Below are 10,194 nucleotides of genomic sequence, written 5' to 3' on the forward strand. Positions count from 1 at the left end.
TGGCTCTTGTCTCTACTGCAGGCTCTCACATGATGTTAAAGAACTCTAAGGAATCAGTCTTTCAGACAGACATGAGCTAAAGATTCTGACATAACTGCCCACGGGACTGGCATCAAGATACTAAATTTGTACTGAAAAAAAAAAAAGCAGCAAAATCAATCAGATTTAAGAAACTGCCGTACCAGAGGGTGGGTGGGCACCTGGAGGATAGATGTTATTTATTTTCTTTTTTTTAAAACAATAATTATGCATTATCTAGAATGCTGAGTGGTAGAGGTAAAATCTATTCAATAACTCAGTGATTTGACAGTTGAACCATGCTTGCTAATATTGTTTCACACAGCACATTAGACACAGCTTGTTCTCAATAAATATTTTTCCTGCATAATGGCTCTCATACACTTCTTTTCCCTCTGATTTTGAGCTGGCAGCCATGATACCCAAGGAGTCTTCATCTTGTTAGCAAGATGCATTATCTCGTTGGCCATCAAAAGATTAGAGCAGAGGAACAGCTGGAAACCAGCAGGGATGGGTGGGGGGAAGAAAACCTGCTCTGTAATTATTTCATTTCTCTTCTTTGACAGCTTCCTCCTATTCTAAGACATGGATTCAAAGTGACTGAGTGCCTCCCTCCCTGATCCTGTGTCAAGATGAGCCTTGTAAACTAGGGTCACAGAAGTTGCTTTACTTTCCTATCACAGTGAAATAATGTGCTAAAGCTCCAAACTTGAAGCATGGAAGAAAGAATAGATGTTAAATGTAGCCATAAATATACTCACGTTTTTCTCTTTATTTTTCTTAGTAACCTGAATGGATACGTAGTCCTAAGCAGTACTTTCCAGGGACATGGGGCCTATTTAAATAACAGCTACTTTTAAAATCTGGATTCCAGTTTTTCACTGTGTTTTAATCAGTGAAAGTTAATTTTAAAGAAGATATTTTAAAGAAAGTTAATAAGTTTGGGTGAAAACTCAGTTTAGATTCTATATTAGTTGTGCTTTCTATTGTTTTCTTGTTCCCACACTTAACTCTAGGCTGAAACAAATCAATATAAAAGGATCAGACATAAGTAAAGACGATGACAAAACCAGATTTGGCCAGATATGTGTACAATGCATTTAGTGTCTGGAAACATAAAAAAAATGCACAAACTGTGATGAGACAAAATCAATTGTAATGAACACGTGCTGAATTTCAACTCTGTGCTAAGCACTTAACATGTATTCTTTTATTTATTCTCTAAAACAACTCTGGGAGATGATAGAAATAGTATAGTAGAAAATGTGGATAGTAATAGCTATTTCACAAAGTCTTTGAAGTGCTTTAATAAGCTAGTTAGCTACACAGATGGCAAGATGCCTTCGACATAACATAATTTATGCATAATAATAATTGATTCCCCTTTGAATTTGACATAAAAGAAAAATCGAAGCTCAGTGAAGTCAAGTCACTTTCCCTAGGTCTTATCACTGGCAAATAGTGGCATAGCTGTTCTAGAACTCAGGTGTTAAGAGAGTCCCTTGGAAAAAAGGCTTTCAGGACCCCCAATTCCCCTAACATTGTCATGAAAGTATTTTTCTAGCTCACAGAAAGCAGGCGGGACAAACAGAATAGTAAGGTAATAGGGTCTGTGCATTCCTCTTCAGGATTAACATACATTTGCAACAAAAGAAAAAAAATGTATTAGGATCTGAAAATTCCCTTTTAAAAGTCTCTTTTGGCTTTGAATTCAGACTTGCTCATTTTTCATTATTTTTATTAATGACTTTCAGAGTGAACTGGGATACGTATAAAAATATTCTCAACAGTGTTATTCATAATGGCCCAATTGAGAAAAAAACACATGTTCATCAACAGAAACACTATACATCAATTAAAATGAATAAATGTCTGCTATGCATTCATTAGCCAAGCGTGTAAAGAGATCTCAAAATATAATAATGAAGAAATATGTATAATAATGTGTAAAAGAAGCCAAACTAAAAATACATACTGTACAATTCCATTTATATAAAGCTAAAAATAAGCGAAACTAAACCACATTATTTGGAAGTTCATACATAAGTATTAAAAGTATAACAAAAAGCAAGGAAATGATCACCATAAAAGTCAGGTCAGGGTTGTTCCAGGATATAGGAGAGAGTTTTAATTAGGAACAATAAGTTGAGTGCTTTTGGAATGCAAGGATATTCCTTTTTTGTCCTCAGAGGTGGTTTTAGGGATGTTTACTTTACAATAATTCATTAAACTGCACATTTATATTTTATGCATTTTTCTGTAGGTGTGCTATATTTTACATTTCACAATAAGAAAGGTTTCAAAAAAGAATAGAAACTTGTCTTATTGAGAAGACACATTTCTTTGATGAGAGAAGAAATAGAAGGGGTTAGTACACTTGATTCCCATTCTCATGGTGTGACTTGTCCCCTATTGGAACGGATGCCAGGTCAGGCCAGCAAGGCCTGCTGTCTGCCTGGTCACGAGCCATCTGAGCCAGTGATGGGGCCTGGGCCTCTGGGGAAATGCCTGGGTCTTTCCTTCATGCTGAAGATGGGAGATAAGCTGGAAATGATTTGGATAGTGTCGGACACTGCTTTTATGGATCATTTTAGTGAGTTTATCTTTGGGGATTCTGCAATTTCTTTCTCACCTCAATAGAAAGAACCAAACTATACTCAGACCCTAAAGAGAAAACATCCTTATTTTCAGCAGACCCCCAAACATCAAGTCAGTTTCACTCTGAAATCTGTTACATCATCATTAGTAATCATTTTGCATGGTTGCTGAGCTTATTTCAGGGGACTGCTCATCTGTGAAATTAGGTGTGTCTGCCCCCCGATTCCCTGAGTGAAATGGTTTCAGGGTGGGCATGCGGTTGAACTAAGTCAGCTTGAGGGTGGAGTGTTCTGAACAAAAGAAACCCAGCATCCAGATGGAAGCAGCTTGAGTGGACGCAGCCACAGGGGCTGTAGGGCAGAGGCTGGGAGCCTGTATCTGCTAAGGATGTAAGATTATCTCAAAAGTCAGGGCCTGGGCTGCTCGTCTTGACATGACATTTGTAAGATCCAGAACGAGGTTTGAATGTGAGGAGGATGTAAAGGATGCAAGTGATACTTATTTTAAAAAGAAAAATACAGCAGTCAGCTTGAGTGTCTACACAATCTCCTCGGCTTCCCTGGTCAGTCAATTCTTATAACCAAGGCTGATTCTTGACCGTGGTGCATGATTTAGAGTCGAGGCTGTATGCTAAACAGGACAGGAAATAAGGTGGGCCCTGGAGGGCTTTAATACAGAGTCTGGGAGGTCCGTGTTCACACTGCCAGTAGGAACCTGAAGCAGAATTCTAAGGCAAATAAGGTTAAAGAATCAGATTTTCCCCCATTCACTCCATATGTCTAGAGTTATGCCTGATTTTTTTTAGAAAAAGAAGATATCTTCACTGGCTAGTAAACTGCCTGTGACATTTTGGTGATTAATAAATTACTTTGTTTGTTAAAGATTACATAGAAATTACAGAGCCACTTGCTCGTTTTAACTTATTGAGCTCCTTATATCAAAACAGAAAGATGGGGTCCTCTGCGTCTTGTAGTTGTCTGCAGATGCTGCCCCATCTGACTAGTTGCAGTACAAATAATTACAAACGAAATCTAGTTTAACAGGGGGTCATGGAAGGCACATCCACCACTTGTGTGATGTTAAACATTTTCAATGATTCTTAATGCCGGGATTTCCTCATCTCTAAATCAGAGATGACCACATTTTTCCTAAAATTGTTATAAAGATTAAATAAATAAATAAATATGTATATATAATACACACACATATATTATAAATATATATATAACCTCTTTAATTTCATTTAATCCCACATATATGTAACATGCCACGTCATACCATGCTCAATAACAAAAGTCATGGTGCCATGCTTTTCCCCATACGTTGGTGTTCAATGAAAAACCTCACCTACAGGATAACAAAGTAATACCAATGTGTAACTGAATATTTTGCAATATAAGATCTATGGTTTACGACATCTGAGTGATTTTTAAAGTAAAATGTATAAAAATAACTTATACATCTTTACTACCTATAAGCAAGTTCTCTTTCGTGGATTAGGAACTCTTTATAATTTACAAAGAGAAAACATCCTTAATTTTGGTGGGCCCGAGAACATCAGGTCAGTTGGACTGAGCAGGTCAGTGCTTCTTATACAATTTTGTTTTTATTTTATCGACTGAAATAAGGGTGCTCTCTTGCCCTTTCTACTTCTAAATACCATGCTTAGATTGCATTTCTTGGTTTTTCTTAATGCTTGGTTTAAGCATTAGTTACTGAATTTCTCCTCTGCCCATCCTCATCACATACATGTCAACAGCCTGTCACTCTCTCTAGTTTAGATTTTATAACTTTGGTCAGATCAATGATTCTCAAACTTTAGAGTGCCTTAGAATCACTTTGATAGCTTGTATAAATACAGATTCGTGGGTCCTACTCCCCTCTGATTCAGTAAGGGAGAATCCAGAGACTTTGCATTCCAAACAAATTTCTAGGTGATGTCATGATGTTGTTGGACTGGCCGAGGGACCACACTCTGGGAACCACTGGGTGACATAAACATTTTATCTTCACATTGTAAAACATACGTTATAGCTGAGCCCTGTATATATACCATAGTTGCTTTCTGTTTCTCATGGATATATTTTTGTTCTCCCTGGAGTTAATAATTGTCTTTTCACCATTTGATTTAGTTTGTATGCACCTATCATTAAGTTATACCCAAATTCTCTCTCAGTGATGTAAATCTCCCAATATGTTCAGATTCATTAGGTATTTTTAAATATCTTTTAAAAAAATAAATATCCCAGAGTTTTTTTTGACATGCTCCAACATGGACTGACACACACAGCTGCTGTGTTGAACACCCTACTTTTCAGATTTTGTAGCTTTTTAAAAAAGTATCTGAGAATGTCTTTTTTTCTCCCCTTTTATTCCATTGAAAGTTGGTTGACTAAAATTCTATGTTGAAAGTAATTTCTTTTTGAAAGCATTGTTCCATGGTCCTCTGACTTCCACTGTTGCTACTGAGTAATCTGACACTATCTGATTCTTGATCCTTTGCAAGAAACCAGTTTTCTTTCTGGAAGTTTTAGAATCTTTTCTTAATCTCCAGTCTTCTGAAATTTTTCAGGGGTTCTAGTGTAAGTCTATTTTCATCTATCGTGCTGAGCACGAAATGGGCTCTTCCAATCTGGAAACTCACATCCTACAAGTCTGAGAAACTTTCTCCAGTTATCTCGTGGATAATTTCTTACTTTCTATTTTCTCTGTCCACTTTTTCTGTGACTCCTATGTGTGTATGATGGACATTCTGGAAAAGTTGTCCAATTTTCTTATCTTTTCTCTCCATTTTCTAACTCTTTATATTTTAGTTCTACATTCTGCGAGATTTCTTCAAATTTATGGGGTTTTTTTCCTCATTTTTAATTCTTAACATCTCTTTCTGGCTGTTGTCTTAATATTTTTTTTGAAGCATCTTGTTTTTGCTTCATGGATGTAATATCTTTTATCTCTTGGAAGGTATTAATATAGATTTAAAAACTTTTTTTCTCCCTGTATTATCTCTGTGTCCTTCCTATTACTTTATGTGATTTCTGTCTTTTATAATACAATTTTCCTCAAATATGTGGTAATTGTTGACTGTAAATTCTTATTTAAGAGTGGACTACTAAAAAGCCAACTGGATGCTTTTGTATCAATAAATAGAGTTGTTTGTCTCTCACTAAACCCTCACTGCCCAGGACCATGAAGCCCTGTCTTTTTCTACCTCTGGAGAGACATAATAACTTATGTGATAGAAAGACCATGAGATTTGCTATGAAGATCTGCATGTAGGGTCTTGAATCTCCCCCTTAGAAGCTGCCTGAGCTTGAATAGTTGTCTTGTTTTCTCAGTGTCAATCTGAACGCTTAGAACAGTGTATGGCACATGTCATACATGTAATACATATTTGTGGAATGAACAGATATCCTCAGCTGAGAAATGAAGATCATAACACCCTTCTCCTCACTTTGTGGAGTTATTTAATTAAGAGAGTATGTCAAAAAGTCCCTTGAAATTATCAAGTGCTACTCAAATTTCAGAGGTTATTATCAAAGAGACGCTAACATTTATTGCACAAGGGCAGTATTGTAGGGAGGGTGCTGTACTGGTCAGTTTCACTGCAGGCATATCCTTCATAATACATGTGCAAGTATGGATGCTGTGCTTCTGTAAAATGAGAAGCATTGTTTTTTGTTTTTTTTTAGGATAGAAAAGACATAATTTAATTTTTTCATAAAGTATAATTTTTAAAAAACATTAACCCAGGAAATCATGGTCGTTGGTGTTTGCAGATCAGGAAATAAAATATTTCATCATCACACAAACACCTTATGTATAAACCAGCTTACATAAATAATGAAATTACTTACAGTGTGAAGCCTAGAGTATACTCCATTCTTTGTTGTTCTCATTAGCATAAGCAAACGTATAAGTTCCTTCTTATATCTTGAGAATGAATGATGGATGTTTGTTTGAACCACCAGGGTTTCTCATCATAGCTGAAGCCGTTTTATAGTGCAGAATTTCCTTTTCCATTATTAAGAATGAAAGTCCATTCTCGAGTATATGTGGTCCAACAACTAGCATTCTCAGGGTTTGTTGCTTGTCTGTGATTAATACTAACTCCACCTTCTGTTAGCCAGTACCCTCGTGGACCATGCGGAATGGCATGTGCTTTGCAGCTTGTATTTAGGACACTTGTTGCAAGGTTAAGAACTACTTCAGAGGGGCTTCCCTGGTGGCGCAGTGGTTGAGAGTCTGCCTGCCAATGCAGGGGACACGGGTTCGAGCCCTGATCTGGGAAGATCCCACATGCCGCGGAGCGACTAGGCCCGTGAGCCACAACTACTGAGCCTGCGCGTCTGGAGCCCGTGCTCTGCAACAAGAGAGGCCGCGATAGTGAGAGGCCCGCGCACCGCGATGAAGAGTGGCCCCCGCTTGCCGCAACTAGAGAAAGCCCTCGCAGAGAAACGAAGACCCGACACAGCCAAAAATAATAAATAAAAAAAAAAAAAAAAAAAAAGTAGAGGAATTTAAACAAAAACTCCTAAAGAAACTCAGCATTTTCTGAGTCAACAAAGTTGAGCCCTCATAGTAAAAAAAAAAAAAAAAAAAAAGAACTACTTCAGAAAATGAAGTTTCTTTAAACTCTTGATCAGAGGTAACCTCCAGTGCATTTATGCTACTATGGAAAAGGGCTTGTGGACACTTTTTCACAGAATCCAGCTCTCCTGGTCCACGAACAAACTTTGTTACTTCTGCAGCAAGTCGTTTCTGAGGACGCCGATTTTCTGGCTCTGTGACATGCTGCTGCATTATGTGATTAATCTCTGGAAGGGGTGGAAAAGTGAAGGGCTTTCGGTACCTTTCTATTGAATCATCTTGCTGCCTGACAACCGATACAATTCAAAGGGAGGTATCTTAACTCTGTGTAGCCAAACAGCACTGTCAGATGACTTTCATGGTTTTGATCCACTTGTAATTAGGGGAACAGTGATTCCAAATACGTCTTCTCCAGTCATCTTGTGGATGAAATCATACCCGGCCATGAGATTGCTTAGCTCATCAGATCCACCCAGCCGGATCAACAGCCATAACGCTGGAACAGGTAGTAGAAGTCATAGGCCTGGAGCATTCAGTATAAGAAGAACTCGTTCATAGGCCTGGAGCACTCAGTATAAAAGAACTCGTTCGACCTCATGATCTCAGGGCTCTAGTGCCGACGAGTCTGAATGCTCATGCGCAAGCGTCCGCCCGCCGCTGCTCGGAAGGGCATAGAGTCCTGCGCTGTGAAGCTGCAGGTCGGCCCATCAGCAAAGAAATGCTTATCAGCCGCTGGAGCCCTCTGCGCAGGCGCAATGGTCCCTCCCACCTGCGCAATCGCTTTGAAGGTAAAGCGGCGCAGCGGCGCCAGCAGACGGCCCACAAGCGGCAACAAGTCGGCCGTGGGATGAGGCCGCAGTACATGGTCTGAAGAAAGCTTCCGGCCTTGCCACAGTGGAAGAGCTCTGGCAATTCTATCTTCATACCCCTTTTGGGGGAGAACTTCTTGAACAGACCCCCGGACTCCTGCACCGCCGGCCACCCCTGAGAGCCGGAGTGAGCCTCACGCAGCCCCAGGGGCAAGACTCCTGAAGGGCCTGGGGCTCCAGACCAGCTGCCTGAGGAAAAGGACCGCAACATGGGCGCCACCATTTTGGTGGCAGCCAATCAGAAGCAGCCTTGGAATATGTGAAAACTGTCATGTAGAAGAGCAGGTAAGGTTCAATAGAGTGGCAAGGTGGGGGAAGATAGGTGATGTACATGCTGGCTTCCTATCAGGAGGAACTCTGTTAGAACTTTGAACCAAAGAGATGTGCTGTCTTATCGTGGGTAGGCTTCCCGTCCCTGGACAAAGCAGAATTTTCCAGGAACGCTGCAAAGGAAAATACCTCCTGGAATGCTGTAAAGGAAATTTCCTGGGAGGGATAGATGACGTCACTAGACTCAAAGTGCTCTAAAACCTTTTTTGTCTTTAAGATCTTCGTTATTACAAAATTACAGATTTTAAAGCTACCATCAACATTCCAAATGCTAGAAAATAGACATAAATGTTCTCAGTCAGATTTACTTGGGATGTTTTATAAACATCTTTTGAAATGAATCAGTAAAGAAACAAAACATTCCCAATATGTCTAAGTCGTTGGAGCTGATTCTGTCTTCAGAAAATGCAGTTTGATAACTGCTTGGAGAGGTCAAAGTCCCCCGCTGTAAGACAGTGGCTTCTTCGTTGAGGCCAGTCCTTTATTTGATATTTTCTTGAAGAAATGAAAGGCGTTTGGGGAATGCAGACAAGGAGGATGGTGCGCTTCCAGGAAAGAACACAATTTCTTCCTTGAACGGGGGCTTGTTGCCCAGAAAACAGGTTGATTCCCATTTTATCTGCAGTGCATCACTCATTTATGTGCAGTGCTGTAGGGCTGCCAGCCTCTGCCTGGATACAGTCTTGTCCCCTGAGAAGGGCTGCATTCATTTGTAACCATCCGATGCTGTTTAGTTGACAAGTCAGCATTTTCATCCTCTTTTACCAAGACCCCAAGAAAAGAAACTACTGTAAGATCTTCTTTAGCCTTTCAAGGTCGCTTCAGAAGAGAGCTGAAATAAGAAAATATCACTATATTTTCGTTTGAACAGGATTTAAAGGATCAAATAAGCAAGAAATAAAAGAGTGCAGGCTTTAAAGATTGAGTTATATTTTCAGGAAGTGTAAATCAAGGGAGATAATTGCACCTTTTTTCTTCATCTCTCTTATTGAAATCCAGGTAGAATTGGTGACTAAGAAAAAGGTTACTGAGCTGCGATGGCTTTGCAGTGTCATTTTCTGACCAATCCATTCCAATACCCTGTAGAATAGATACTGCAGTAAAGGGTTATCTAATGGTTTAAAATTAAGCTTCTGTTGATAACTTTGGCTCAGGCCTAAGGTAAGGGGAGAGGGCCCGCATAGTTGCAGGTGTCCGACGAATAGTGGTAGAATATCTCAAGAGCAACAGCAATATGCCTGTCACTGGGAGGTTCCCTAGAGCCCTGTCCTAAGTCCTCATCTGCTGTCTACCTAGATGGTATCATCCAATGCCTTGTTTTAAATTCCTATCTGAATATTTCCAAACCTCTATCTCATGCCCATACTTATTTTAAGTTTTAGAAATGAATGTCAACTGAGTAATGAACATTTACATATGAATGGATCAAATGAACTAAAAACTAACCTCTCTTTTGGGGAATAGGGCAGAGAATTGAAAATCTTACATCTCCACTGGGGTTCCCTATACACAATGTATAAGATATATACACAAGGTGGAAAACCAAATAGGAATCAAAATACTGTTCTACTGTGGATCAGCTATTACCTAACACAGCCTTGCCACAGGAGTTAACCCAGCCCTCTCTGTTAAAACTGATTTGGAGTGTATGACTCGAGCTTGGATTCCCCAGTGGGATTTCCTGTTCTCTCTCTGTCCTGAAACTAAAATGGCTAAGTCTTCAGATTAGACCGTAGACTAATTACATGGCCTGCCCCTAACAATTAGACCCAGCCCATATTTGTTTTCCACC

The 10,194-nt window shown here is 39.4% G+C and overlaps 1 pseudogene; it reads right to left on the reverse strand.

The window, feature by feature from the left end:
* Window positions 1-6,593: 6,593 nt before the first annotated feature.
* Window positions 6,594-7,801, reverse strand: LOC132367695 (tyrosine--tRNA ligase, mitochondrial-like; annotated as a pseudogene).
* Between the last annotated feature and the right edge of the window lie 2,393 nt (window positions 7,802-10,194).

Source organism: Balaenoptera ricei, chromosome 6, assembly GCF_028023285.1.
Source record: "Balaenoptera ricei isolate mBalRic1 chromosome 6, mBalRic1.hap2, whole genome shotgun sequence".
Taxonomy (NCBI): domain Eukaryota; kingdom Metazoa; phylum Chordata; class Mammalia; order Artiodactyla; family Balaenopteridae; genus Balaenoptera; species Balaenoptera ricei.